At 45.9% G+C, this 27,869-nt stretch overlaps 1 pseudogene; it reads left to right on the top strand.

Moving 5' to 3' along the window:
- The first annotated feature begins 83 nt into the window (after positions 1-83).
- On the top strand, positions 84-27,388 carry LOC146172571 (uncharacterized; annotated as a pseudogene).
- Positions 27,389-27,869: the final 481 nt, after the last annotated feature.

The raw sequence follows: 27,869 nt of genomic DNA, 5'->3' as shown, positions 1-27,869 counted from the left end.
AGTGGACCTGCCAATTATATTGCTTGTTTCTTGTTCTTTCATATTTCTTTATGCCTTTAAGCTATGAAAAATGCCTTGACTAAATGAATGCTGTCACCATTTCTAGCCTGTATGAATCAGTCGGGTAATTTAAAAACAAAAACGTCCTTTGTCCAGGAAAGCCAGCATATAGGCTTCATATTGCCACCTGGCCCTTCTAGTCATGTAAATTATCAGCAGATTCAGTCGTATGATGTGTCTACACATGCAAAAGCAGTATTGTGACATGTCAAACTATTTTTACATGAATGATGCAGTTATGTGGCAAAGTTTAGATGGTTCCTTTTCTACAAATGTGTTTCACTATATTTAGTAAAGAATTATTTGTCCTTACTTATGCCCAGCTATCGAGCATTGAATTTTGCTCATATTTTTATCTGCTTGTTTACATTGTGCATTGGGAGGTTGTGCAGATGAAATTTTAAGAGATCACCCATTGTAGATTATGTGAAGCTATATATATATATAGCTATATATATATATATAATATATATAGTGTTATAAGTGATTAATTTGTTCTGCTACTTGCAGGCCGCCCAAAGACACTTGAAGAAATCAATAAACGCTTGCTGGGCATACGTCCTCCACATCATTTCACACGCTTGCCCCGCTCACTTCGAGAGAGGTGCTACTGGAAAGCCCATGATTGGCGCAACTGGTTGTTATTTTACTGCTTACCCTGATGCTGCCATATTCTTCCTCCAAGATACCTTCGGCACTTCTGACTCCTGGCTGAAGCAGTTTTCACCTTGCTGCTGGAGGAGCTCTCGGTTCATCAAATTGATCATGCAGGTATGAGCACTTTGGCTGTATTGACCCAAAGTTACTGAAATAGTGGGTGGGGCTTTGTGTGCCACACTATAACATATATGCACTATACTGCATAATCCCCACCGTGGTGGCTTATCGGCTAGAGTGCTATACTGCTACACATAAGGATGTGGAAATTTATTCTGGCTGCAAACTCTGCTCTTCAGTTGAGTCAAAAAGCAAGGTACATGTTTACTGTCAGATGTCAGTTAACATTAAAGAATGCCAGGTGGTCAAAATTACCACAACCCTTTCTAGTGTGTGTCTCATATAGCCTGAGTTTTTCAATTTTTTATTTCTTTATTCAGTCAATTCAACAAATATATATATAATGATTTTATTACCGCATCATTACTATTATTTAGCACTCAATGGTCAATCACTAGAACAAATTACCATAATTTTTATGCAGCCTCTAATTTCTGACACGTGGTGCCAACTACTACAAAAATGGCTTTTAGACTGAATGAGCTGTCTAAGCTATTGCTTAAAGGAAGCTGTAGTGATCAACATTACTGTTTACACCTTTGGCAGTTAAAAAATGGCTCGCATTTAACTACACTCTTGCACTTTGTGCCAACCACAGGCACTCTATCTCCGGAACCATAAAGGCCAGTGCAGGATCCCAGACGGTGCGAATATTAACAAATGCTTGCTTGAATTAACAGCAGACCAAAGTGGTGTATCATGTGACTGTTTGTTAGGGGTGAAGTGAAAGCAATAAGCAAATATGTGGTTATGCTTACATGTGATCTACATGAAATTATACCTCAATGTATCTGACCTAAAATCAAAACTCATGCATGCTAACAATTAGGTTTACACTGCATACTGCTGGTATATCAGTTATATAACTGTAGTCACCTTGAGTGCATTGGTAAATGTACAATTACACTGATGTTTATATGCAATTTTTTGTTTAGAACGCCTCTGAGAAGCTTCGTCTCACAAGCACCTAACCTCTATGGACAACGATGCATGACATTCAATCTCCATCAAATTCTGCACATGGCACAAGCTGTTCGCAACTTTGGACCTCTTTGGGCACATTCAGCTTTCACATTTGAGAGTGGAAATGGTGCATTTGTTAAATTGGTAATGCAGCTAAAGGTGTGCCCAAGCAAATTGTTGAAAGAGTAGTGATGTTGCAGGAGCTACATATTCTGTTATCAGTACTGCCATTGCCTTCTAATGTGCAATCTTTGTGCATGACATTTGTTGACCACCCAAAAACAAAGCATACCAGATGTATTGGAATTGGATGGATGTTTGGCCAGCCAAAAGCTGCACCTTCCCTCTCTAATCGAGAAGCTGCATGCTTACAGTTATATTTTGGTCATGTATTATATTTGCAAGAGCACTTCCGGTTTTATTATCTTGGAACAATATTCCATAATGAAAAGTACCGTACAAGTAAAAAAAACAGTAGTATGTTTCAGTGCAAGGCAGGCGACTTTTATGTTAAGAGAATATTGGAAGCAACCAGTGCTTCCGTTCCAAATGATCAAACTATTCTTCTCTGTGCAAAGATCATTGCTAATGGTAGCACTGCGGGGCTTCCTTCACGTGTTTCAGAGTGCTTTTTTTCATTGGTGTATTCTTTGGTACCCATGAAAATCACTGATATAGTAAAGCCATGTATTTTAATCTCATTCAGTCGCAGTGAAAACTACATATGCTCAATTCTCAACTTAGTCGAGCGAGACTAGGTTAGTTCCCCAAATCTGCATGGCACTTTCTGTTGATATACTTCTATCATTTTTCCTTGGAAGCTAACTAGGCTGCTCTCATTTAGAATTTCAGCTTCTTCATTAGCTTCCTAAGCACAGAATCAAATGGAACAATAACATTAGAAAATAAGCTCATGGGGAGCAGCTGTTTCTGGTGCATATCAAGGATAATTTGAGATGTCTGGAATGAGGTCTTGTCCTGAAGTGTTTGTAATTTACCCAGTGGTGATGGCTAGCATTAGAGGTATTAAACTATAAAGCATAAGATGCATTTGGGCAGCAGCAGCAGCTGCTATGTTTCAACTGAGTTCAAAAAGTTTGAGCTTGATAGCACATCTTCTTTGGTGGAGCATGCTCATTTCAAGGCGAATCAAATATTTATACTGTACCCACAATATCAGGTATTCTGTAGGTAGTACGTGTGCATCATAGCCATCACTGACAACATTAAGGAGGACTAAATGGACCAGTTTAAGAGATGGAAGATTTTGATTATGTAAAAAACTGATTTAGGGACTGTTGTACCACTTTGATGGAACATCATGCAGTAGCGGACATGGCCCAGCTGTTCATTAAAGAGGAGTAGTAAGTGATGGGAGGTGAGGTGATTCTTAATTTTATTTTAATTTTTGGAAACAGTGCTATATGGAGAACATTCAGGCAAGTGAATATACAACTGAAAGAATGTCATACAACTTTTTTAGTAATAACATCAATTCATGGAGTGAAATAAGCTTGATGGCTCTTTCATTATAGTAGTTTGAGTACATTCTTGTTACATGTCACCTCATGCTGGAAACTAGTGACTTCCATTCAGAAAGCTCTCTGGCAATGTGCCAGTTAGAAATCATGGGGATTGCTTTCTGTACAGATCCAAGTGCTGAACATCCTGTTCATAATTCTTATTGTAAATGCCTGGGAGGTAGAACATAAGATATATCATGTTGCGGAGCTTTTAAAGCATTCCTGGTACTTTTCTATCTTGATAATTCTCATTTTGTACAAAGCAATAATGCTGTTATTCCTCACAGCAACATTACAGCATGTATGATACGATAGTAACATTTAGGTGCACATAATTTGTAAAAAGTGGCCTGAAATAAATTGACCCATTGTGTGATTTAGAGACCATTTGTTTCACGAGCATAAGTTCACATCTCCTTCAATGTCATAATTTAATTCTACTATTTAAAATATTTGTTTGTTTTATTCTATTATTTGGCTTTGAAGTTCTTACTTCATCTTTTAATCTAATTTACATGCACAGACAAGGTGCACGTCTGCACTGTTTGAATACTTTCTGTGCTCAAAGAGGACAACAAAATGAAAGTGAACTGTCTCTAGCATCATAAGCTCAGCCAATATGCCTTTGAAATTGGCTGCATGTGCCAATAGAGGCCAAGGCTGATATTCATTTTGTGTCCCCAAAGTAGCCTGCGGTAATGCTTGAATAATGTGATGCTTTGGTGGCTTGCAAAATGATTGCAAAACTAATTTTTCTGTTAAGTGCTCATGAGTCAATATTGTATATATGACTGCACTTTGCAGATTGCCTACTTAGTATAAGTGCAGAACTGAAGCAAGAAAATACAAGTAAAATGGTGCCTTTTTGTTTGTTGTTAAAATCTGTGCATATGTTTTCAGTCAATTTTGCTCAATTGGTAAAAATCCAGTGCTAAATTTCTACATATTGAAATGTCATGCAGTGCAAAATTAAACAAGAATTATTTTTCATTGCAGTCCAGGAAAGTTTGCTTCTTTCTGACCTTTCTTTGCTGTATGTGTGATGTGTATATCCAATGCATGCTATAGCTGTGTACTTTATATCTTAGCATTAGCTACTGTTTAATAAAGTACTGGTAATTGTCCAATAATACTGACAATTGTCCATATTTGAGTTGTATACATGCAGATTTCTGCTTTTAATGATGACATACTAATGTGGAAGCCAAACATTACTCTTGATCTCAGAAAGGAATTGGATTATTGAAATTTTGTGCTATTGTAGTAATCCCGATCGCCATCAGCTCGCGCGCCAACCCGAAGAGGTAGACGAAGTGGAGCCGGAGCCTTGTTGGCACTGCCCTGTTGATTAGAACGCTACCCCCGTCGCTTTGGTTTGCGGACGTTGCTTGCGGTCTTGGTGCTCCTATAAACACCTTACACGTGGTGGAGGTTCGGTCGTCGCCCCAGTCCTCTTCGCAAATTTCACCCTGGAACTTCGGAACCGCACGCTACCGCCTTCGGTCACAACCATGCAGGACGCTCCCAGCCAACCATCGACGCCCATCCCTGCCACTCCTGCCACCATCTTCTGTCCCGGGGCACAACGCCCCCGTGACCCACCTTTCTTCAGTGGTACCGACGACCACGACGTTGACGACTGGCTGGCCTCTTTCGAGCGCGTCAGCACTTACAACCGCTGGGACGATTCCATCAAACTGAGCAACGTCCTCTTCTACCTCACGGACGTGGCGAATCTGTGGTTTCGAAACCACGAAGCCGATCTTCCGACGTGGTCTGTTTTCAAGAAGAACTTCGCGGATGTCTTCGGCCGTCCTGCGGTACGTAAACTCCGCGCCGAACAACGCCTCCATGCACGGCTTCAACGTCCCGAAGAAACGTTTACTAGCTACATTGAGGACGTGGTTGACCTCTGCAAGCGGGTCAATCCGTCCATGCCCGAGCCCGAAAGAGTCACACATGTTCTAAAAGGTCTCACAGATGATGCGTACTATATGATGTCGGCCAGAGACCCTACTTCCGTATCCGACATTATAACCCTGTGCCAGAGGTTTGACGAGCTACGAAAGCAACGCGCTTCTACGCGGCGGGCTGCCACACCTGCCGGCATTGCTGGCTTGGCACTGGCTACGCCGTCTGCGGAACAGTCTCAATTTATGCAGAATATCAAAGACTTCATCCGCGAAGAAGTTGCACGCCAGCTGTCCCTCCTCCACCCAGTTCAGCCGACCGTCTGCACTTCGCAATTAGCGCCGGCCAACGCGCCATCCATCTCGCCGGCTATCCGCCAAGTTATCGAGGAGAAAGTCGCCGAAGCGCTGCCTTCTAGTGTCCCCATCGCTCCTGTACAAGCACCACTCACTTACGCTCAAGTAACCGCTGGAACGCGCGGCCCACTTCCAACATCGTCGTACCAGAACGGCCCTACATTTTATGCTCCACCTCGTTTCATGGCCCCTCAGTCTCAGATCCCTCGACCGCGACGCCGCATTACGAACCCATGGCGAACCGCCGACAATCGCCCAATTTGCTATGCTTGCGGGCTCCCGGGTCACGTCGCTCGCCTTTGCCGTCAGCGCCCGCTTCATCCTGACAACACAGTCCGTCAGTACCACTACGATCCCGAGCCGCCCTTGAGCAACGTCTCTTCTGGATCGTCTCCACCTCGGGCTCAGTACTCGACACGCCGTTCACCTTCGCCTCGCCGACGTTCCATTTCGCCAATGGTCCGGCGACAGGGCCCTACGCAAGGGGAAAACTGAATGCCGCAGTTCCGGAGGCAAGAACTGCGCGTTTGACGAACTCGTTAAGTCCTCCGCCTTCTCCCGCCAACGTCATTGAAGTGTTCGTAGAAGGTTTTCCCGTTCTTGCGCTGGTGGATACAGGTGCTGCCGTTTCCGTAATTAGTGATGCCCTTCGCCGCAAAATTCGCAAGGTCACGACGCCGCTTTCTGCCTTTTCGCTTCGTACGGCCAGTTCAGAGCGCATCACCCCTGTGGCAGCGTGCACGGTCCGAGTTTGCATCAAAGACATTACGTATCTCGTCGAGATGGTGGTGCTTTACGACTGCTCCCACGACATCATCCTCGGCTACGACTTTCTGTCAACTCACAGTGCTGTGATTGATTGTGCCCGTGCTGAAGTTGAGCTTTCCCCTGTGTGTAATGTTTCCCTGTGTGACCCGCCTGTGCGCCCTGCTAAACTCCTTGTAGCTGCAGACACCGACATTCCTCCCTTTTCTTCTGTTCTCGTTCCCCTTATTTCGACATCTGCCCTCCCTAGTCCTGTTCTCTTTGCGCCCAAACTCGCCTCCGCCCACCATAACCGCCTCCTTCTTCCTTTCGCCGTTCTAACAATTTCTGATGGCAGCTGTGTCATCTATGCTTCCAACCCTTTTCCCTGCCCAACGGCTGTTCTTCGCGGGGAGTGCCTCGGCTACATTGAAGAGCTGGACCCTGATCGCACTTACATGTTCTCCGAACCTGAAGTTTTTCCTCAAGTCGCTGCCCTGACGTCTTGTGCTGCTACGAGTGATGAGCTTCCTGTCGACGCCCTTCATCGAGCTATCGCGACCGACCTTACGTCCGCCCAACGGGACCAAATAGTCGCCCTCCTTCAGCGCTTCAGTGCATCTTTTGACGTGTCCCAGCCTTCCTTGGGCCGCGCCTTGACCGTTTCTCATGCAATCGACACTGGTCCTCATGCTCCCCTGCGGCAGCGACCATATCGCGTGTCGCCCACTGAGCGCCGCGTCATTCGTGACAATGTCGCCGATATGCTTCAACGGGGCATCATACGACCATCTCATAGCCCTTGGGCCTCCCCCGTAGTGTTGGTGACGAAGAAAGATGGCACGATCCGCTTCTGTGTGGACTACCGGCGTCTGAATAAGATAACCCGCAAAGATGTTTACCCACTACCACGAATTGACGACGCGCTAGATTGTTTGCAAGGAGCGGAGTTCTTTTCGTCGCTAGATTTGCGCTCTGGCTATTGGCAAGTACCGATGGCTTCCGCTGACCGCCCGAAAACAGCCTTCATCACTCCCGATGGATTGTATGAATTCAATGTGATGCCGTTCGGACTGTGCAACGCCCCCGCCACCTTCGAGAGAATGATGGATAGCATTCTCAGTGGGCTCAAATGGGAAGCGTGTCTTTGTTATCTAGACGACATTGTCGTTTTCTCGAAAGATTTCCCTTCCCACCTTCTGCGCCTTCAGCGTGTCCTTACGTGCCTTACTGAAGCCGGCCTACAGCTTAACTTGAAGAAATGTCACTTTGCCGCTACCAAGCTCACAATACTTGGTCATGTCATATCCAAGGATGGAGTTCTACCGGACCCTACGAAACTTCGTGCCGTCGCAGACTTCCCCAAGCCCACAACCTTGAATGAACTTCGAAGTTTTATCGGTCTATGTTCATATTTCCGCCGTTTTATCCGAAACTTCGCCAGTATCATCGCCCCTTTAACGCAACTTCTCGCCGGAGGCCCGAACCTCTCCTCTTGGTCACCAGCCTGTGATGCTGCGTTCAGTACACTACGCCGTCTACTGGTCTCTCCTCCTATACTCCGCCATTTTGACCCTGCCTGCTCGACCGAAATACACACTGATGCAAGCGGCGTAGGTCTGGGCGCTGTTCTTGCTCAACGGAAACCTGGATATTCCGAGTATGTCGTCGCGTACGCTAGTCGTACCCTCACGAAAGCGGAATCGAACTATTCTGTGACCGAAAAGGAGTGTCTCGCCATCATATGGGCCATTACCAAGTTTCGTCCTTATATTTACGGTCGCCCATTCTACGTTGTTACCGACCACCACGCACTCTGTTGGCTATCCTCCCTCAAAGACCCCTCCGGCCGCCTCGCCCGCTGGGCGTTACGTCTTCAGGAGTACGATATCCATGTCATCTATCGATCTGGACGCAAGCACACCGACGCTGATGCCCTTTCCCGTTCACCGCTTCCTAACGACTCGATGGCTGGCTTCGTTTGTGCCTACGATATGTCGCCGCTCAACATTACCAACATGAAATCTGAGCAGCAGAAGGATCCATGGATATCCTCCCTCTTAACATTCCTGTCTACGCCCGCAGAGCTGTCTCCGTCACGTGCACTTCGTCGTCAGGCCCACCACTTCGCCACTCGTGATGGACTTTTATACCGCCGCAATTACCATCCTACAGGGCGGAAGTGGCTTCTCGTGATTCCGCGACATCTCCGTGCCGAAATCTGCGCCTCTTTCCACGCCGATCCCCAATGCGGCCATGCAGGTGTCATGAAAACCTATTCTCGACTGCGTATGAGATATTACTGGCGCGGCATGTACCGCTTCATTCGTCAGTATATCCGATCCTGTACCGCCTGCCAACGTCGCAAGAATCCATCCCCTCAGCCAGCCGCTCCGTTGCAGCCATTGCCTTGCCCCAGCCGCCCTTTTGACCGTGTCGGTATCGATCTGTATGGCCCGCTTCCGACCACGTCGGCTAACAACCGCTGGGTCATCGTAGCCGTTGACCACCTAACCCGTTACGTGGAAACATCGGCCTTGCAGTCTGCCACCGCACGGGACGTTGCTTCGTTCATTCTGTATCGCCTCGTTCTTCGTCACGGCGCACCGAAAGAATTGATCAGTGACCGCGGACGTGCGTTTCTTTCCGACACTGTCGAAGCCCTCCTCAAACAGTGCCAGATCATTCACCGGAGCACCACAGCGTATCACCCCCAAACGAACGGCATGACTGAGCGATTTAATCGCACTCTTAGTGACATGCTAGCCATGTACGTTGATAGCGCTCACTCTAATTGGGACCAAGTGCTGCCTTTCGTAACGTACGCCTACAATACGGCTACGCAGACTACGACTGGGTTCTCCCCCTTCTTTCTTTTATATGGTCGTGAACCCACGTCCACCATGGATACTATCCTGCCCTACCAACCCGACGCTTCAGAGACCACTCTACTCTCTGAAGCGCACACATTTGCCGAAGAATGCAGACAATTGGCGCGCTCCTTCACAACGGAGAACCAGGCTCAACAAAAGCATAACCGGGACCCTACAAATCCAGCGCCTTCATATCCCTCAGGTGCCCTCGTTTGGCTCTGGGTGCCTTCCTCTGCACCCGGCCTCTCATCCATACTCCTATCGCGCTATCATGGACCTTACCGCATTCTCGAACAATCTTCTCCCGTCAATTACGTAGTAGAGCCCTTGAACCCATCTCCAGATCATCGCCGCCGCGGCCGAGAAACTGTACATGTCGACCGCCTCAAGCCGTATTATGATCCCCCTACCCTTTCCTCACCATGAGTCGCCAGGATGGCTCCTTTTCCCCCGGGGGGTATTGTAGTAATCCCGATCGCCATCAGCTCGCGCGCCAACCCGAAGAGGTAGACGAAGTGGAGCCGGAGCCTTGTTGGCACTGCCCTGTTGATTAGAACGCTACCCCCGTCGCTTTGGTTTGCGGACGTTGCTTGCGGTCTTGGTGCTCCTATAAACACCTTACACTATGTATATTTTTGATAATGGTACATAAAGTGCAATGACGTACTTTATTCCATATAATAAACAGCTTTTTTCAAGCCATATGTTCCATGCACATAAACAGAATGTAACTGCTTTTGGCCATTTTCAAGCATCCAAAGGCACCATCTATTCAAGAATGGGTTTTAGTATTGTATGATTGAGCAACCATGCCTGTAATTACTTTATTATTAATTGCTCCACTGTTTTCTTTATGTAACAGTGTAGTAATAAATTTTATCATCACTGTGTAATATGTTTTGATAAGCTTGAGTGATTTTGACACCTTATCATACCTAAAGGTACTGTGTTGTTTACATATGGATGCCCAGGTGACGTACATTTTCGCCATAATATGACAAATGACCCATTGACGATAGAGGTTTGGTTGATATATGGGCACTCATGTGAACTCTGCACCCATATCCCCCGTGCCCATATGATCCATATGTCCTCCAATGCATATGGATATGGGCACAATATGGACACATATGGCCCCATACAACTTGCCCATATAAACTGCACCGAGTCCTATATGCCCCATATGGTGTGAATTTGGCCCCATATCAATCGATATGTGGCCTATATAAAAATCATATGGGTCTATTTCAGTAGGGCAGATACTATCATCATCGTCGCCATCGCCAAGACGTCACATTACGTCAGTTCCTTCGTTCTCGGTTGCCGCTGGTTGCCGTGGCAACAGATACGTTCCAAAATGCCATATAGCATCACGCATGTTCGCATTCACTACAGTGTTCTGCCATCGCGCTCACAGCCTTGCTCACGGTCGTGAGCCAGTTGCCTCGGTTGGAGGCTGGGGCTCATTTGGCGTCGGAGCACCAGCAACAATGCGCGCATCACAAACAGCATGCTAGCAACCCTCGGGGAGCCTCGTAAGGTGAGAAACAGTCACAAAAATGTTGCTAGAGATTTGAGAAATGTGAGCTTATACTTTGACAACATAACTTTTGTGCGGGAATGACCCCTGTAGTGTACGTCAGAAGCTTCCGATAATTCCTGCAACAAACATTGCTTTCGTTGCGCCTACAGATCATTCTTCCGCTACGTACTTCGAATTTAATTAAGAGCATCGTCAGAAACAGTTTGCTTCCCTTATGCCACCATCGAGAGGGCAGACTCCCATGAGATAGTCGAAATTGTGCATATTCAATTAAAATGTTTTGTGCAGCATTGTAAACAAACTTCCTGATGTCCTAGCCATGCTTCAGATGATATAATGGGTGTTGCTGAGGATATGCATACAATATCGAGAAAGGCGCTAAAATGAGCACAGTGGTATATGTGTGCCGCGCAGTACTGCTGCAATAGTTCAGCATTGCTTTACCTTTGTATTTTATGTATTATCAATAGCTGCTGGTCAGGAGCAGCGCAACAATTCTGCTCGTGCTGGTTGGGGTATCAAGGCATATTAACGAACAGCTTCGGTGCTGCAGAAACAGTGATCTATGTCGACTCTCTTTCGGTCGCTTTGGGTATGCTCACAGCTAAGGACGGGTAAATAGAGTTCAAGGTCGCGAAACTTGTATCAATTGCTGGTTTTTCTAATACGCATGAGAATGTTGTCGGTTTTAAACGTTAGTTGCTTGCTTCTGCAATACTGCCAATGTTTTGCTCCAGATAGTAAGAATAAACAGAGACCGCGGTTCTCAGTGCACGCAATTTATGTAGCCATTAATTATTGCATGCCATGGCAGTCGTGTGTGATGGGGTTTGCTGCTGTTCAGGCTATGAAACCACCATGAACGACACATGCTCTCTCATTGCAGGAGACTGAGGGCACTTTCGTGGCAGTACTTTACCATCCATTTCATTGCGTTTGATTGCACCATTGGAGTGTGAAGCGAATTGAAGGAAAAAAGTGCTGCATTTGTCTGATAGTGCAGTGCTATCTGAAGCTTATCATCTTGAACATTCATATAAGTGTGAACAGCCTTGCACTTCGTCGAATCTCTGGAATGCGCGGAAATACCTTTTGTGCTGGCATATAGCCTACAGTGCTATTCTGCAGATACCACCAGAGTGCAGCACTGCTGGTCAGTCATACTGACGTAGGTGTATGGGTCGTTGGATAAAAAAGAAATGCTGTTCAGTTCACAGCAGAAGCACACCTGCAGGGTGCCGCACTGACTTGAGCATTACTTGAAAGGGCTCCTAAGTGCCAGTATAATACAAACATAAATACTCAGGCTTCCAACATTTGGAGGCAACACAGTTGTGAAATGTACTCAAGAAAATAAGTAATGTAGTACACACTGACTGACATCACCACTCGTGCTCAGTTTCGCTCCATGTTGCACTGCAAAGTAGCATTTATCACAACAAAACTAGATACAAGGAATCTTACTAGAAATTTTTGGCATGAGCATTATTATGTGCCCTAATCCTTGCATATTGGAAACTTGGCATTACAAGTGTCTGTGATGTCATGTCCAAATGTTTCATTGACACTGGTATCGTCCTTGTTTCACTACTGTGCAAGATTTTGTCTTTTGACTTCTAAAACAATTTGCAGATGGTCCACAATACATGTTGAAAATCTAAAGTTTGGTTTGGTTAGGTTTGTGGGGTGTAATGTCCCAAAGCAGCTTAGGCTATGAGAGACACTGTATTGGAGGACTCCGCAAATTGTGACCACGTGGGGTTCTTCAACGTGCACTGACATCGTGCAGCACTTGGCTCCTAGCTTTTCGCCTCGGTCAAAATGCGGCCGCCAAGGCAGGGATGTGATCCCGCATCCTTGGGCACAGAGTTTAGTGCCCTAACCACTTCACCACCCTGACGGTATAAAAATCTAAGGGTGCAGTCATTTCCTTCATACTATTTCTATTGCAACATGTCACACAGCCTATTATTTAAAGAGCTCTCTTTCCCACATGGAGGTCACTTCACAATACCAAAGTAGGGCTACGTTTTCTTGCTGAAGTATTGATGATTTCAACTGTGGAGGTATGTTTTGAATTGCCGTTGTAATATTGTAAGCTTCACAGATTAATTCTAGAGGCTGCCACTTTGCAGCCTCTACTGAGCCAGAGAAACCCTGAAGTTTGGCAACTCAAATTATACTGGTTGCATTGCTCTTGGAAGAAGATAGCAGAGCAGGTAACAACACAAAACATAAGAAGCACAAATAAACACAAGGACAACACTGTACTGAGAACTATAGTGACTAGAACCCGCACATCTTTTCTCTTCACTTCACGTCTGCAGCCAACTTCTTCCTTGTCTTTAACGTCCTGCCGATTTGCACAGAAATTCTAATTTCTTCTTCAACAATACCACTGAAGGCATACTGACACATTGGTCTCCCGAGCCACTGATTGCATGTGCTTCATAAATTTCCCTTGTTAACTTATCCTTCATCTTTTTAATAACCTTAACATAGTGAAGATCAGCTGAACCCATTTTTGGCTTCTACAAACAACGGTCATTGCAGTGCACTGCGATATTAGAGCCAGACTTGTCCGATATTGCCATAGCGTGCTCTCTAATCCTGTCATTGATACATATTCCTGTCCGTCCAGTATATTTCTTTCCACATTGCAAGAAAATTTGATAAACAATCCCCTGAATACACTTGGAGTACCTAGTCCAGTCCGAAGTTTTGCATTTAGAGTTGAAGTCCTGGTGGTTAACCTGCATACACATCCCTTTAGCTCTGTTTGATGCCATAGAAGTGAAGGAAGATGTGTGGGTTCTGGTCAATATAGGTGCAGCGTTGTCCTTGTGTTTGTGCGTGCTTCTTATGTTTTGTGTTGTTACCTGCTCTGCTACCTTCTTCCAAGAGATGTGTGACCATCTAGCTCAATGTTCAACTCTATTATGGTTGCATTGGTTCTGTCCACATAAAAACTGTACTTAAAGGGTCGAAAAGCACAGGTTCAGTATGCTTGATACAGCGGGCAAAGCCTGGTATGTAGTGTAGCAAATGGCTGCCACATATTTAATATATAAGCACAATTTGTGAAGCACAAGTCACTAACATGGTAGGTATTGGCCGTCGCTTGTCATTATAATTAAACTCACTGTATCCATCCTTAATGTTGCCTACTAAAGATGGATTAGCTGTAGTTGCCAAACCCTCATACCCAGCTAGGTGAAATAGGGTACTTTAAGAAACTTGGAATATTTCATTGGTTACTACACACCTAGCAGCAGTCTGCATTTTTGTCTTTTCTACTGTGGCAGTTTGAAACTTAAGTACGACTTCAATAATGAAATTAGTATTTATGTGATCATCACCTACTTGCCAACAAAAATGGCAACCGGAACAAGAAAGCCCGCTGTTCTGCAGAATAGACAATTTAATGCATGGTGTGAACAAGGTCCTGGAGTGATAAGATCTCATTCAGGACTTTACAACACAATGGTCCTTTAATGAACCACTCAGAATTATGCTCCTTAGCACTGTCAAGTAGTTTAATCAAGAGCATAGCTAAGCAGTTCTTTGTTTCAGAGCCCCACATCGATGGGTGCACATTCTCCTGGAGAAGGGTTTTATAAGCTATAAAAATGTCTACAAATTAAAAACAGTTGTCACCATTACTGGCCATTTCTGTAAGCAAACTAAGGTGCACAGTGATTACATAGTGGCTCAAGCATCTGCCTCGCGTGCAGAGTTCCTCACGATAGTGGACAACTTTTTTTGGGGGGGTGCTGAAATGACTGTGGAAAGGGCCTCATACTATCCCACTTTGAAACTTAAATCTATATTATGCTATAAAGCCCATTTGTGGCCCTTTATTAGCAAAGCAGTGGCCTAGGTGGGCCACAGGAAGAAAACTTTATTCGCACACCTTTGAGGCTAGGCTGCATCACCTTTCGCTTTCATATGGTGATTGTGGAGTCATCAGTTTGGTGGCATATTCTTGAACTGAGTGTCAAGGAAATTTTCAAATCCAATTTATGAGTTTTATTGCATAAGCAATACTACTCTAGGTTTCGAGCCTTCAACGTAGCGCGGCCGGTAGCCACTTCTTACCCAAGTGAAGCTGTGGCGTCAAACCCCACCTGACACTAGAGTGAGAGCTGGGCTACCAACTCAAGCGGTCGGCAGGAGCTGCCAACTTGAGTCTCTCATTTCACATGGGACGGTTATGTCAGAATTAGCCTGCTAGGACCCTGGCATTCACATTACCCCTATAGGCCACTAAGGCACGTTCATATGGCTTGGTTAAAGTGGGGCTTTATATATGAGCTGAGGAAGAAGAAAAGCGAAGAACGCTCGGTCACCCGCCGCTAATGCTTTCGCTCAATATATGGTTCAGCAGCTTTGAACCCTCGTAATTTTTTTTTTGTTTTTTTCTGCTGCTGGGGAAACATCATCATAGCCAGAAAGAGTCACAGAATTCATTTCAACTAAAAGCAAAATTTGGATGGCATTGTCTCGGCTCATTTTTCTAGAACAAATTTATCTCTGATAGTGTGTAGAAGATAGCAAATTCTAGGGACACTTAAGCTCTTCCTTTAAGCATATGACTATAGTATCTGCTGCTCCCCATACAGTTCATTTACATACATGTAGTCCTCACTTATTTACCAGTCTCTTGGACTGTGCCTCTAATATATCACACATTCTTATTAGCATACAGTACTAAACTATCACTTTTGCCGGTATCGACATTCAGGAGGCTGAAGACATCACTTCTATGGTCAGGAGGATTATACGCGAGGAGCTGGATATTCAGCGGCAACGTACAAATTTCGATGTACCCTACCACTCGACATCGAGATCCGTATCATCATGGGAACAACGTACGCTATGGGTTGCACAAAATCACGGTGAACCATTTTACAACAACGGCGTGGAGCGGACCCTGCAACCAACATCGCACCCTTATTTCCAGCAGCGTCCAGCCCATCCGGATGAAGTGCCTCGTGGTGCTCCTCGTCGCGCTTCTGTCGCCCCATCTCGGCCTCCAAGGGATCCCGAAGTGAACTACCAGAGCCACCTGCCAACCGTATGTTACGGCTGTGGGGGCAGAGGACATATCTTCCGCTTTTGCCCGCGTCGTCAAATTACCCTGTCCAACGAGCACCGCCAACCCCGTTCGCCATCCCCACGTCGCCACTTTGTTTCTCCACCGCTGGGAAACTAGGTGGTGCGACCGATGGAGGTAAGGTCGCCGAACGGTCAATTCCACGCATACTTCTTATCGTCATGCTAAAGAACAAAGTGTCAGTGTGTATAGACAATGTTAAAACAGATGTTTTGGTTGACACTGCTGTCGCTGTGTCCGTTATGAGCCTTTCATTTAAAAACCACCTCCAACAGAACGTTATGTTTGTGTGTTACGAAAACATTACGTTTTGAGGAGTTGGGGGTGAAACTTTAGTTCCGGTTGGCCTGTGCTCAGTTTCAGTTGTAATTGGTGACGAGGGCTATAGGACAGAATTCGTTGTATTTAGACGTGCCACGCATGACGTTATCTTGGGTGTTGACTTTTTGCGCGAGGGTGGTGCGACTTTGGACTTTAGTGCCGGTGAAATTTGTTTGCAGGTGAACATGATCCCCGCATTAGTAGATAACATGTCTCAGAGTCATCAAGGAGTTCTTGCCTTGAAGGAAGATGTGCTACTGCCTGCGATGACAGCGACGTTTCTCCCCGTGAAGCCATCTGAATCCTTCATGGGTAAACATTCAATACTCGTCGAGCCAGACGTCTCGAATGGAGCGAAAAAAAATATTTTGGTGCCACGCTCCGGGGTCGAGGAGGCGGAGGATGGTCGCGCATACCTCTGGGCTGTGAACGTGTCAGAAGAGCCTGTTCGTCTTCCTTCTGGTTTGACACTTGCGAGATTTGAGAATTATGGGACTCATACCGTTGGAATTATTTTAGATTACAGAGGAGCCGCGAAAGACAAGTCTGAACATTGTGCCGAGTTTGAGGGCATGGTCAACAAATCGCTCCCATCTAGTGAACATCGTATTCTGCAAGACATTTTGACAACGCATGCCCAAGTGTTCGACTTTGCTCAAATGGATCGGGTAGCCATTTCCCAGCTTCTCGGCTACAGCACACAATTAACAAAGGAAGCGCACCCCCTATTCGCCAAAAACCTTACAGTCTCCCCGGCAGAGCGCAAGATAATTCAAGAACAGGTGGACGAAATGCTGCACAAAGAAATCATCCGAGAATCTTCTAGTCCGTGGACCGCACCTGTGATCCTGGTGCGAAAAAAAGACAATTCTTAGCGATTTTGTGTAAACTACCATCGTTTGAACGTGGTAACAAAGAAAGACGTATATCCGTTACCTCGCATAGATGACGCTGTCGACTGTCTGCATTCGCCGTCAAATTTCTCCTCTGTTGATTTGCGATCTGGCTATTGGCAAATTCCTCTACATCCATCCGACCGTGAGAAGACTGATTTTGTAACACAAGATGGTTTATACGAATTGAATGTAATGCCCTTTGGATTATGCAACGCTCCCGCGATGTTCGAGCGATTTATCAACACTATCTTTCGTGGCCTCAAATGGGAAATATGCATGTGTTACCTTGATGATGTTATCATTTTTGGAAAGACCTTCCAAGAGCACAATGAGAGGCTCCATCAAGTTCTTGAATGCATTGGCAAAGCGGGCCTCATTTTGAATTCGATGAAGTGCCCTTTTGGAGAGCGACTAACTTTAGTTCTTAGGTTCCTCGTCAACGAGGATGGTATCAGGCCGGATCCGCAGAAGATTGCTGCAGTACGCGACTTCGAAACTCCACGCACCCTGAAAAGTCTTTGGAGGTTCCTTGGCCTCGCTTCTAATTTTTGTCGCTTCATTGCCGGTTTTGCGAAAATTACCCATCCCCTTACCTGTCTACTGCGCCAGGATTCGCGATTTGTGTGGACCCCAGAGTGCGAATCCTCTTTCAATCTGCTCAAGTCTTATCCAACTTCAGCACCACTGCTGCGCCACTTCGACCCTTCTGCTTTGATGGAGGTCCGGACTGACGCCAGTGGCGTCGGTCTTGGGGCGGTGCTTGTGCAGCTGCATAGTGGGGCTGAACACATTGCATATGGCAGCCGCACGTTGACAAAATGTGAACGGAACTACAGTTACCGAATTGGAGTGCCTCGCAATTGTGTTCGCTGTGCACAAGTTCGGGACATACCTCTATGGACGCTACTTCACCATAGTTACTGACCACCATTTGCTATTCTGGCTCATCGGACTTCGCGATCCATCTGGTCGTCTGGTGCGCTGGGCATTACGCCAAGAATACAAATTTGGTGTCGCGTACAAGAGTGGACAACATCACAGTGATGTAGACTGCTTGTCACGGCACCCATTGCCGACTTCCGTTAACGATGAAGATGGCTTCGATGGGTGTTTAGCCTCAATCACGTCGACGTTTCTTAGTATGGTGACATTTAGGCGAGAACAACGCAACGACCGGTCACTACAGCCTCTTATACAAGAGGCAAAAGAAAGAGTGGAGTCAACGCAGTTTACTATCAAAGATGGTGTTTTGTTCAAAAACTACTCAGTTAACGGTGCTACCCTCCTTTTGGTCGTCCCAAAAAGTCTCCATGCACAAGCTTTGCATGCCATGCATGATGATATTACCTCTGGACATCTAGGCTTCTGTCGTACCCTGCAAAGAATTCGCCAGCGTTTTTTGGGGCCACAAATTTATAAGACCACCAAGCAATACGTTGTGACATGTGAAAAATGCCAACAACTTAAGGCATGCACCACCACACTGGCCGGACCTTTACAACCCATCAATCCACCTACCTCACCTTTTGATAAGATTGGAATTGACCTGCTCGGTCCTTTTCTAAAGACTGTAGAGGGCTGCTGCTGGGTTATTGTCTGCGTTGACTATTTTACCCGATACGCAGAGACCGCTGCTCTCGCTACCGCAAAGGTTGCTGATGTTTCGTCATTTCTTTCGCATTCCATTATTTTTCGCCATGGCGCACCCCGGGTTATTATAAGTGATCGTGGTCGGCAATTCACTGCTGATATCGTGGAAGAAATGCTCCGACTTTGTGGTTCACACTACCGACACTCGATACCGTATCATCCGCAGACCAATGGTCTCACCAAGCGCACCAACCGCACCTTGACAACCAAGCTGTCCATGTCCGTCTCGTCTGATCATCGCAACTGGGATTCAGTGCTACCGTATGTGACGTACGCTTATAGCACTGCAAATCAAGAAGTTAGCAGCTATTCTCCTTTCTATTTACTCTATGCTAGAAATCCCCACGTTTTCTTAGACACCTTCTTCCCATTTTCCCCCAACGACGATGCATCTGTTTCCCAGATACTATGCCTTGCCGAAGAAGCCCGTCGTATAGCCCGCTTACGCACACTGGCTTCTGAAAGCCGCTCGAAAGAACACTACGATCTGCATCATCGTGCAGTTGCTTACTCCCCTGGAGACTACGCCTGGCTTTGGACGCCTCTTCGCAAGTGAGGATTATATGAGAAGTTTCTTTGCAAGTACGATGGCCTCTTCGTCGTGTTGGACCAACTGAATGACGTGAATTACGTTATCGCCAAAGTCACGACGCGTAACCGCCGATCCCGCAAGACACAAGTTGTTCACGTGGCTCACATGAAGTTCTACGATCTTCGATGTACCTAATTTTCTCGAGGACGAGAATCGTTTGCCCGGGGAGGGTTGTTACGCCGCGTAGCGGCGCACTGAGAAGCAGCAGAAGCCGCAGAAGAAAAAGCGGAAGAAGCGAGGCGAGCGCAGACTGATCCAGGTTTTCCTGAGCCGTGTGCGTCCGTCCTTCATACGAAGTTCACCTGTATTAAAACCATTTCATCCGTTACAATATGCATCAAGTGCACAACATAACAAAAAGGGGTCTGCACTACAGTAAAAAAACGAAATACAATTCATATTGTTCCAAGCCATTTGAAATTAGTGAACATGAGACATTTCTTAGGCGGATGTGCCAAGAGCATACTAATGCAAATCTGAATGCTCGACACATGGTAGAAAGGTGCAGACTCCATACAGGCTCCAATAAATGGAGATGCTAGCTGGACTGAAACCACTTTTTCTAAGAATCATAAATGCTCTGCACAACATGTTAGAAAGTCGACTGCAGTGATGCGAGTGCTATGCTAAACTGAGTCGCAAAGCTTACCTTGCCCCATGCTGCCACATTATGAAATTTTAGCAATTTGGGCCAAGCCGACACCAAAATTTAAAACAAAAACAAAAAACTTAGGTGCCATGTGCTGTATGATATATGCTACTGTATAAAACACCACCATCATGGCTCACACATGTGCCAGCAGTCACAGCATAGTTAGCAACTGCTGTTTTCTTAAGTTGCATCCTACTATGGCACACTTTAATCTGTATACGCATCTGCATAACCTGCCTGTATACAAAGTATGGAGGCAGGAGAGAGTGTCAAGAGAAGGCTCACTATAATCACCCTTTCAAATAGCATGTCCCAGCTACACATATTGAAAGGGCAGTTTTAAATCGACAAACACTCCAAGCAGCTGCTTAAGTCTGGACTGAATGGTTCCCCCGTTTTTAAAGACGCATAAAATTCATAATAATATTCACAAGCAGGATGAGTATCACTTCACTGGTTAATTTCAATTGTGGGGTTTAATGTCGACTCTGGCTGTGAGAGACGCCACAGTGGAGGGCTCTGGAAATTTCAGCCACCTAGGGTTCTTTTCCGTGTACTGAAAATGCACAGCTCAAGAGTTCCTTGCTTTTTGCCACCATCGAAAAGCGACCGCAGCGGCCAGGATTCGATACTGGGTCCTCTGGTTCAGCAGTCGATTGTTTATCCATGGAGCAACTGCACCAGGATGTCAATTTATTGAAATGTTGCTGAAAACTTTATGAAAGTACAGAGATAAACTTATTTATATGTGATGTCACTAAAAGCAGCAGAACTGAAAATGGCTGTAGTAATGCATTCCGGTAAATGCAATGCTGGTGCAATCAAATGCCTTTGTAATGAAGTGGTTTCGACCTCGAAAATCATTCATAATACAGGTCGCTTCATTGTAAAAGTCATGCACACAGCACTGTATCACATGAAAAAGAGCACGGTAAGCATGTTTACAAAATAAAACCTTTATTTACCATCAGCTGAAGAACTATTTCATAAAACAATTTGTTAATTTTCTTCTAGCCCGGCACATCTTCCAACAGAATGTGCACCTGTAGCTGATCCTTATCATATCCAGGTTCATGGCATGCTCCATGGGGAAATCCAAGAGCAACACAAAAGTACAGCAAAAAAAAAAAAGGAAAAAAAGCAGGGAGAAGGGAAATGCCGGCAAGTGCTCATTAAAGTGTCGTTTTGTCACCTTCAGACTGGATCGATGCAAAATGGCCGGTTACATCCACTGGCTCCGTCGGCATGTTTGCACTTGCTGTTCAGTTTTCTAGTGCCTACCAGCACGCGGGAGCATGCAGATTGCTTTTCCTAGTTTTAGTTTTTTTGGCGGCAGGAAGTACTAGTGTCATTCGTCAAGATTTTAGTTTTAAGGTAAAGGTCAATGACTCCAACCAAAAAACGAACCAAAAACTTGGTTGGAGCCATTGACCTTTACCTTAAAACTAAAATTGAATTGTTCAACCAAGTCCCTACATGAGGCATAGCTCAGTGGCCGGCAAGCACAGCCCCATTATGTGAGTTCATTGTAAAGCAGTAACAGCTGCCAACATTCCTTCATTTTTTAGTGCCATAGATGTGAAAGAGGCTCAACTGGAACATTAGAAAGCCCTAACTATACAGGTTGTTTCATTGCACAGGCATTCATGTTAATTTTAATTTAAGCAAGTGTTGACGCCAAATTTCAAGCTATCATTCTTTCTTGTTTCAATGATTCATTGCACAACAAAATAAGCATGAAATTGAGAACTTTCTGCCAAATAACGAATAATTCAATTTCTACTAGAGAGCCACCAGTTACAGCAGTCGATCGGTGGCTATCATGCAAATGAACACGCAGCTATTATGTCACTTTTTGTATGCCTCATGTGACCCCAAATCTTCTGACAAAATCTTCTGACAAAAAAATGGGGTGGGAGGCTTCAGCTCGGTCTTTGAAGGTATGACGCGACAGCTTTAATGATTAATGGCTCCCATTTTCCAGCTCCTCTTATTCATTCGCGTCCGTTCACTCTGCTACTTGCCTAATCAGTAGTCTTATTTGTGCACCGATCCCATGCACACTCATTAGCACAGAGTCGTAAAATATCCCATCGCATTACTGCCAACTTGGCGAGATCAAAAATGAGATCTTTTATTAGCACTAAGGTGGGGTGGGGGCGGCACGTTCAAGACAGAGTGTCCAATGAGTGCTGTCCTAGAGACCTCTGCACGCCGCCACCGAGTGATCTCGCTACACCTCCGCAGCTGGTCGACGCAAACTGATCGGCGAGGCGCAATTGCCGTTTTCTCTCGGTGTCATCGGCGCACCGTTTTAGTTTAATGTGGAACCATTATTAGCCCCTTCATACGCAATTCTACCCGCGACTGTTGTTGGTCTTGATAGTTCCGAAAGAAGAGCTATCATGCCATCGACGGGTATAGCGCAGCTCAGTAACATGAGGCACGCGGCCGAGCGCAATATAGGAGGATCAGAAGGCATCATGTTTGGGCATCGCCTCCTCTAGAGGAGGCAATGGTTTGGGCAAAGCTGCAGAAACATGGAGGAAGGAAACAATTTAGGAGAGGCCCTTGCCATTCCCAATGCATTGGAGAGTGTGGCGGAAATGACGACAAAATTTAGGGTTAGCCAAGTCGGGCCATTAGCAGTATTGGCGCTGTTTGAGCTGCTTACGGTGTGCCCTGTTCGCAGTTCGCCTCGCTCCCAGTGCTGTTTCACCTCTAGGTCCCACCACGGCTTCCTTTGCGTGCCACCCCTCGAGCTGGTGTGCACGTGCTGGCGCATAATCCGTTTCAGCTCGGTGACATACGCATCATATGTTGTGGCTTGTGTTGGCATCTAGCTCTTTTCGAATTGTTTGGCCACAGCTTCGTATGATGTGGGCTGGTATCGACGGGTTGGGTCGCGGTTCTGTAAGTCTTTTGTGCCAAGAGGAAAATGAGAACGATAGACGGAGTCGGTTGTGGTCGCTGCCTAGGCTGAAGCGTCTGTCTTCGTTGATGTGGACCTGCGTTACGTGCGCTGCCAGTTTCGGGGACATTATTAGAGCATCGTCTATTGTGGTGCGGCTGTGGCAAGCGCACCAGGTGAATTCACCTTCACAGTCAGCTCTAAGGTTGGCTACTTCCAAGCTCCCGCGCACATCCGATCAGTAGCTCACCATTCCGGTCCTGGTATCCTTCGATAGGCTGTATATGTCCGTTGAAGTCTCCCATCAAGAGTACTTCGCGCTATGCAGCCCATCGCTTGACGTCTTCAATGATGCACTCCAGGACACTGTCATTAACTTCGTGTCACCCGTGTGCAACCCTGAGGTACACGACGCTTACAAGCACCGGGATACCGACGATGCTTCCGCATATCCAGATATGTTCATCACAGACGCCCGCCATTTGCGCCCATGTGGAATTTTTCTGCCACAGCACACACACACCACCACCTTTGCGGTTTGCACCAGAGCGGTTGCGTCCTGCCCAGTTCCATTCCGGATGTATTGGAGGCTCTTCTAGGTCACATAGATGGGTCTCCGCAACAGCGTACAGACTGATATCCTCGCTGTTCAGCACTGTAAACAGGTCCGCCCACTTGGATGCTTTTCTCGCTCCGTGAGGGTTAAGAAACCCCCCCGTTGACGGTGGTCGCTGTGTTTTTAGCGATGTCGGTGACTTCTGCGCCTACTCACTACTGCGGAGTGCGATTGTTCAGCAAGATGTGTTGGCGCATCAATTCCCCCGCTGGGTTGTAGATATTGGGGAAAGCTAGGTGTGGGCCCCTTGGGAAAACCGGCGTCATTCCCCATGGTGCTGTTGCGTGAAAAGCTGGCCTGGAGTCCGGCAGGAACCACTGTTGGTTTTGCATTGGCATGGGTATACCTACTGCCCCACACTTGGTTTGTGTGAAAGATAATCTGTTAAAAGAACATTACATGCATTCACATTAAGCCATATTTTCTTCATGCAAAGAACTACAGCCGCTGGTATCAAGACGAGGGCTCCAAAGAAGCTGTAGAAAAAAAGAAACGACATCAACGCTTCTTGAACGACGGTCTTGAACAACCAGGGAGGGGGGAGGGGACGTGAAGAAGAAAGAAAACTGCTTCTCGTTGCGCGGGACCCGCTGCCCCACCGAGTCCATCGGTCCATCTTTTCTCCCTGCAGCAAAGCGGAAAGAACCACGGCGAGGCGAAAAGCATCGAGGCACCTTACTGCAGGGGCGACAGGAATGCCGAAGCGGAGAGAAATAGCGGCGAAAAAAAAAAGAATTGCATGCGCCGCACACAGATTCTCTCTGCTTTTGAGCTTCTCCCACTCCCCCACTTCCCCCCTTCTTGAGGTCACGTGTCCAAATGGCGGGAAAACACCTCCCGCGTGAGCTAAGATACGCAGCGCCGCTCAGTCGAGAGCTAGCCTCCATGTGGGCGCGATGCCTACTGCCCAATTTTAACGTCCGCTTTTATTTCGCGCAAATTCAATCGGTCTCAACCTCCTGCAGCAGTCGGCGTTTGAAAAGAAAAGCCCACATATGCAGCTGATTATTGCAGCTTCTCTGTACAGATTCTTCGTGCCGAAGTTCACCAAAACATGCGTAAGTACATGATCTTTCGGTCTTGATCAGAGGAGCTTTGCTCGATACGATATTATACAGCACATAATAATGTATTGTTTTGGAGCATATGCTCATCTTGTTATATACTTCTTGCACCTTTTTTAATATACTTAAATAATTGGTGTGTGCGCTGATCGCCAAGGAAGACGTGCTGAGCCGTTTGGAAACAAGGCTGCGGCTAGCTGCGGTGGCAGAACTGGCTCATTTTGCTGCGGTCTTGGTCCTTGAGTATCTCCTGCCCCAAAATGCTCGCCTTCCCTATTATGAAGGGACACTCACTATACCGATCAGGTAAGTCCAATTAGCACAGATTTTGTTCGATACAATATACTGCAATTGCTTCTGGAGCGCGTATATATATGCGCATCTTGTTACTAAGTACAATTTTTTTTTATAATCAATGTGTGCGCATTTCGCTCTGATTGCACAGGAACACGTGCTGAGCTGACTTGGAAACGAGCTGCGGCGGAATTAGCTCTTTTCGCTGCAGTCCGAGGTCCGATCTCCTCTGCCCCAAAACGCTCGTCTTTCACTTCTTCGTATCGAGGTGCATGCACTGACATGTATACCGATCAGGTAAGTCAAATTAGCGCTGATTTTCTTCTATACAATAATGTACTGCAACTAATTATGTATTGTTTTGAGACTTATGTGCATCTTGTTATTGCAAATGCATATTTTGTAATTGGTGAGCGCGCCTTGCGCTGATCGCGCAGGGAGGCACTATCAGCTGATCTGGAAACTGGCTGCGACAGTCGAAGCTCGTTTCGCCGAAGCCCGAGGTCCTTGGTCTCCTCTACACTAAAACGCTGGCCTGTCACTTCATGGCGGTGCACTTGTCGGACAGGTATTAGTGCTGATTTTGTTCGGTAAATTCGATTATCCGACTCACATCAATCGGATGCATGCAACCCAGTTAAATATCAAATGCTATCACTGATATAAATATTGCAGCACCCCTCACCATAGGAGCGATCAGAAGCTGTACAAGCCTCATCGCTGCTGCCTAGTCGAAGCTGGTGCCAGGACTGAGTACAAGATTTATGCCAAGTTTTTTTTGTTTGTGCTGCTGTAATCATGTCTATATGTGAAACTTGATGATTGAGTGGTGCGGTATGCTGGCAAGGTAAGCGAGCCAGCGCGTTGATTTTGTGGATATTGGAATTATATATGTGATGCCCACAGAATGAGCCATTTCAAACTGCCATATGATTCATTTTGCACTGTGCGCTTCCTTTCTGGGCAAGCAGTTGTATTTTCGTCGTGCAGACTATTTCCTGTTGCTCACATGCTCATGAGGTGTTCAGCTAACTTCTTTCAAGCTTTAAAAATTTACAACGGGTTTTATAAGCTTCTACGAGTTCGGCTGTCAAAATAGTCCTCTTGGCTGATGATGTAATTTTTTAAATAATGCTATTTTGTTAAATACCAAACATAAATGAGGTGACATCAATTAATATCCGGTCGCTTTTGCAGTAAAAGTTTTATCTAGTTTGAAAAAATTAAGCTGTATTCTATGAATTAAACTTATTGTAGGTTTCATGTAAATATCGCGGAAACTGTTCAGCCATGTTGTTTTTCCCCATACGCACTCTTTAAGAATTATTTAATTGCAGCATTAGCATGCAAGACCGCACTTCGGGAGGATAAGGTTTGAGTGAGCTACGGCTGCAAATTGCAACATCATGACTCCAACAAAACGAAGTGATCGCGCCTTTCTCGCCGATTCACAGATCCTGATTACCAGCGCTAATGCGTTTTCAGTCGGGTCGCATGAAAGTCAGGCGGATATAATATATTGATGTGATAGTGCCGTTGGTGGCAATGAGCAAAGACATTATTTATTCCACCTTTCCACCCTATAATTTCCGGCAATATAAAAGTCTAGGCGAAAATGAAATATTTAATAAAAAAAAACTTGTCTTTGTAGAGCTGACCAAGATAGAACCCGCCGCATATCCGACCAGTAGCAGACATGAAGTGATCGAGAGGTTGCCAAAAGAAGCCAAGCCTCAAGCCCATCTTCCACATGTGGCACACATGTGTTCTATAGTCAGTCAAATATCCACGCTTATTAAAAAGCAAATCACGAGCTTTTCCTGAATGCTGTTGGCAATAAAATTTTTCACCAAATACTGCAGCTTTTGTTTCTTTATGGCATCAGAAGAGCTACTGCTTTTCTCGAAGGTAGAAGCAGACTCCAAACTCCAGCCGTCCCGAACGAATACACATTTATGCACACACACATATATATATATATATATATATATATATATATATATATATATATATATATATATATATATATATATATATAATAAATAACAGAAATTCCCCTGGGGAATAAAGAATGCAACCCAAAAATGAAACTGAATATATTATACTCCCACCCTTATTTTTTTTTAACAATTAGTTGTTAGTAGGTGTTAGTAGGGAAATCCCAAGACATGCACAGTGTACGTATTTACACGTATTTACATATTTGTCCATGTCAGTCCCAACTAATGGGCCGGGTAATCTTCGAGCGAGGCCGGTGGCCGGCGCTCTCACTTTGAACGCCGCACTGCGACACTGCTAACAGGCTCGCAGGCTGCTGCAGTACGCCAGGATACCTAGCCTGCGTCCTCGGGGAAGGCTGCTGCAGCTCAGCAGGCTGCAGTATGCCAGAAGTCCAGGGTAGCAGTGTGGCAGGAGGCAGCACGCCAGGCGCCCACGGTTGCGGTGTGGCAGGAGGCAGCACGCCAGGAGACCGGGGCTGTGCTGTGGCAGGAGGCAGCAGATCAACGAACGTGTGCAAGCATTTAAGAGCAGAACCCTCAATGCGAAGATCCAAGGCTTGAATACCGTCCAGACTAATCAGACAAGTTCCTCAGTGAACAACATAAAAACGTAGTGAAGCAGTGCGGCCTTTAAACTGAACGTCTGCCTGGAAACAACCTAGCACGGAAATCGCGAGTTGAGAGCAGTCGAACAGAGTGACATGCGGAGCAGATAAGAGTGAAACGCTTTGAAAATATCGACTGTGTTCTTGCTCCGACAGAATTGAAACAGACAAGCCTGAATCGACAAGATATGTCAAAGTGATATTCGCGACATGCACTTGAATATGAATTCCGCTACGTGCGAAACGTTGCAAAGTCAAAACTTGCTCAGCACTGCTACATGACGAAACATCTTCATGTAACTCAAATTCTCGGACTCGGTCTTGCATTTCAGTTAGTTTGCGGTTGCATACTTTTTGAAGTGGCCCTTGAGACCGAAAAATCAACAAGTGTTCTCATGCGCT

This window comes from Amblyomma maculatum, unplaced genomic scaffold (genome assembly GCF_055883805.1).
Source record: "Amblyomma maculatum isolate TAMU_Amacu unplaced genomic scaffold, ASM5588380v1 scaffold_13, whole genome shotgun sequence".
Classification (NCBI taxonomy): domain Eukaryota; kingdom Metazoa; phylum Arthropoda; class Arachnida; order Ixodida; family Ixodidae; genus Amblyomma; species Amblyomma maculatum.
This window is presented reverse-complemented; position numbering and strand designations above follow the sequence as displayed.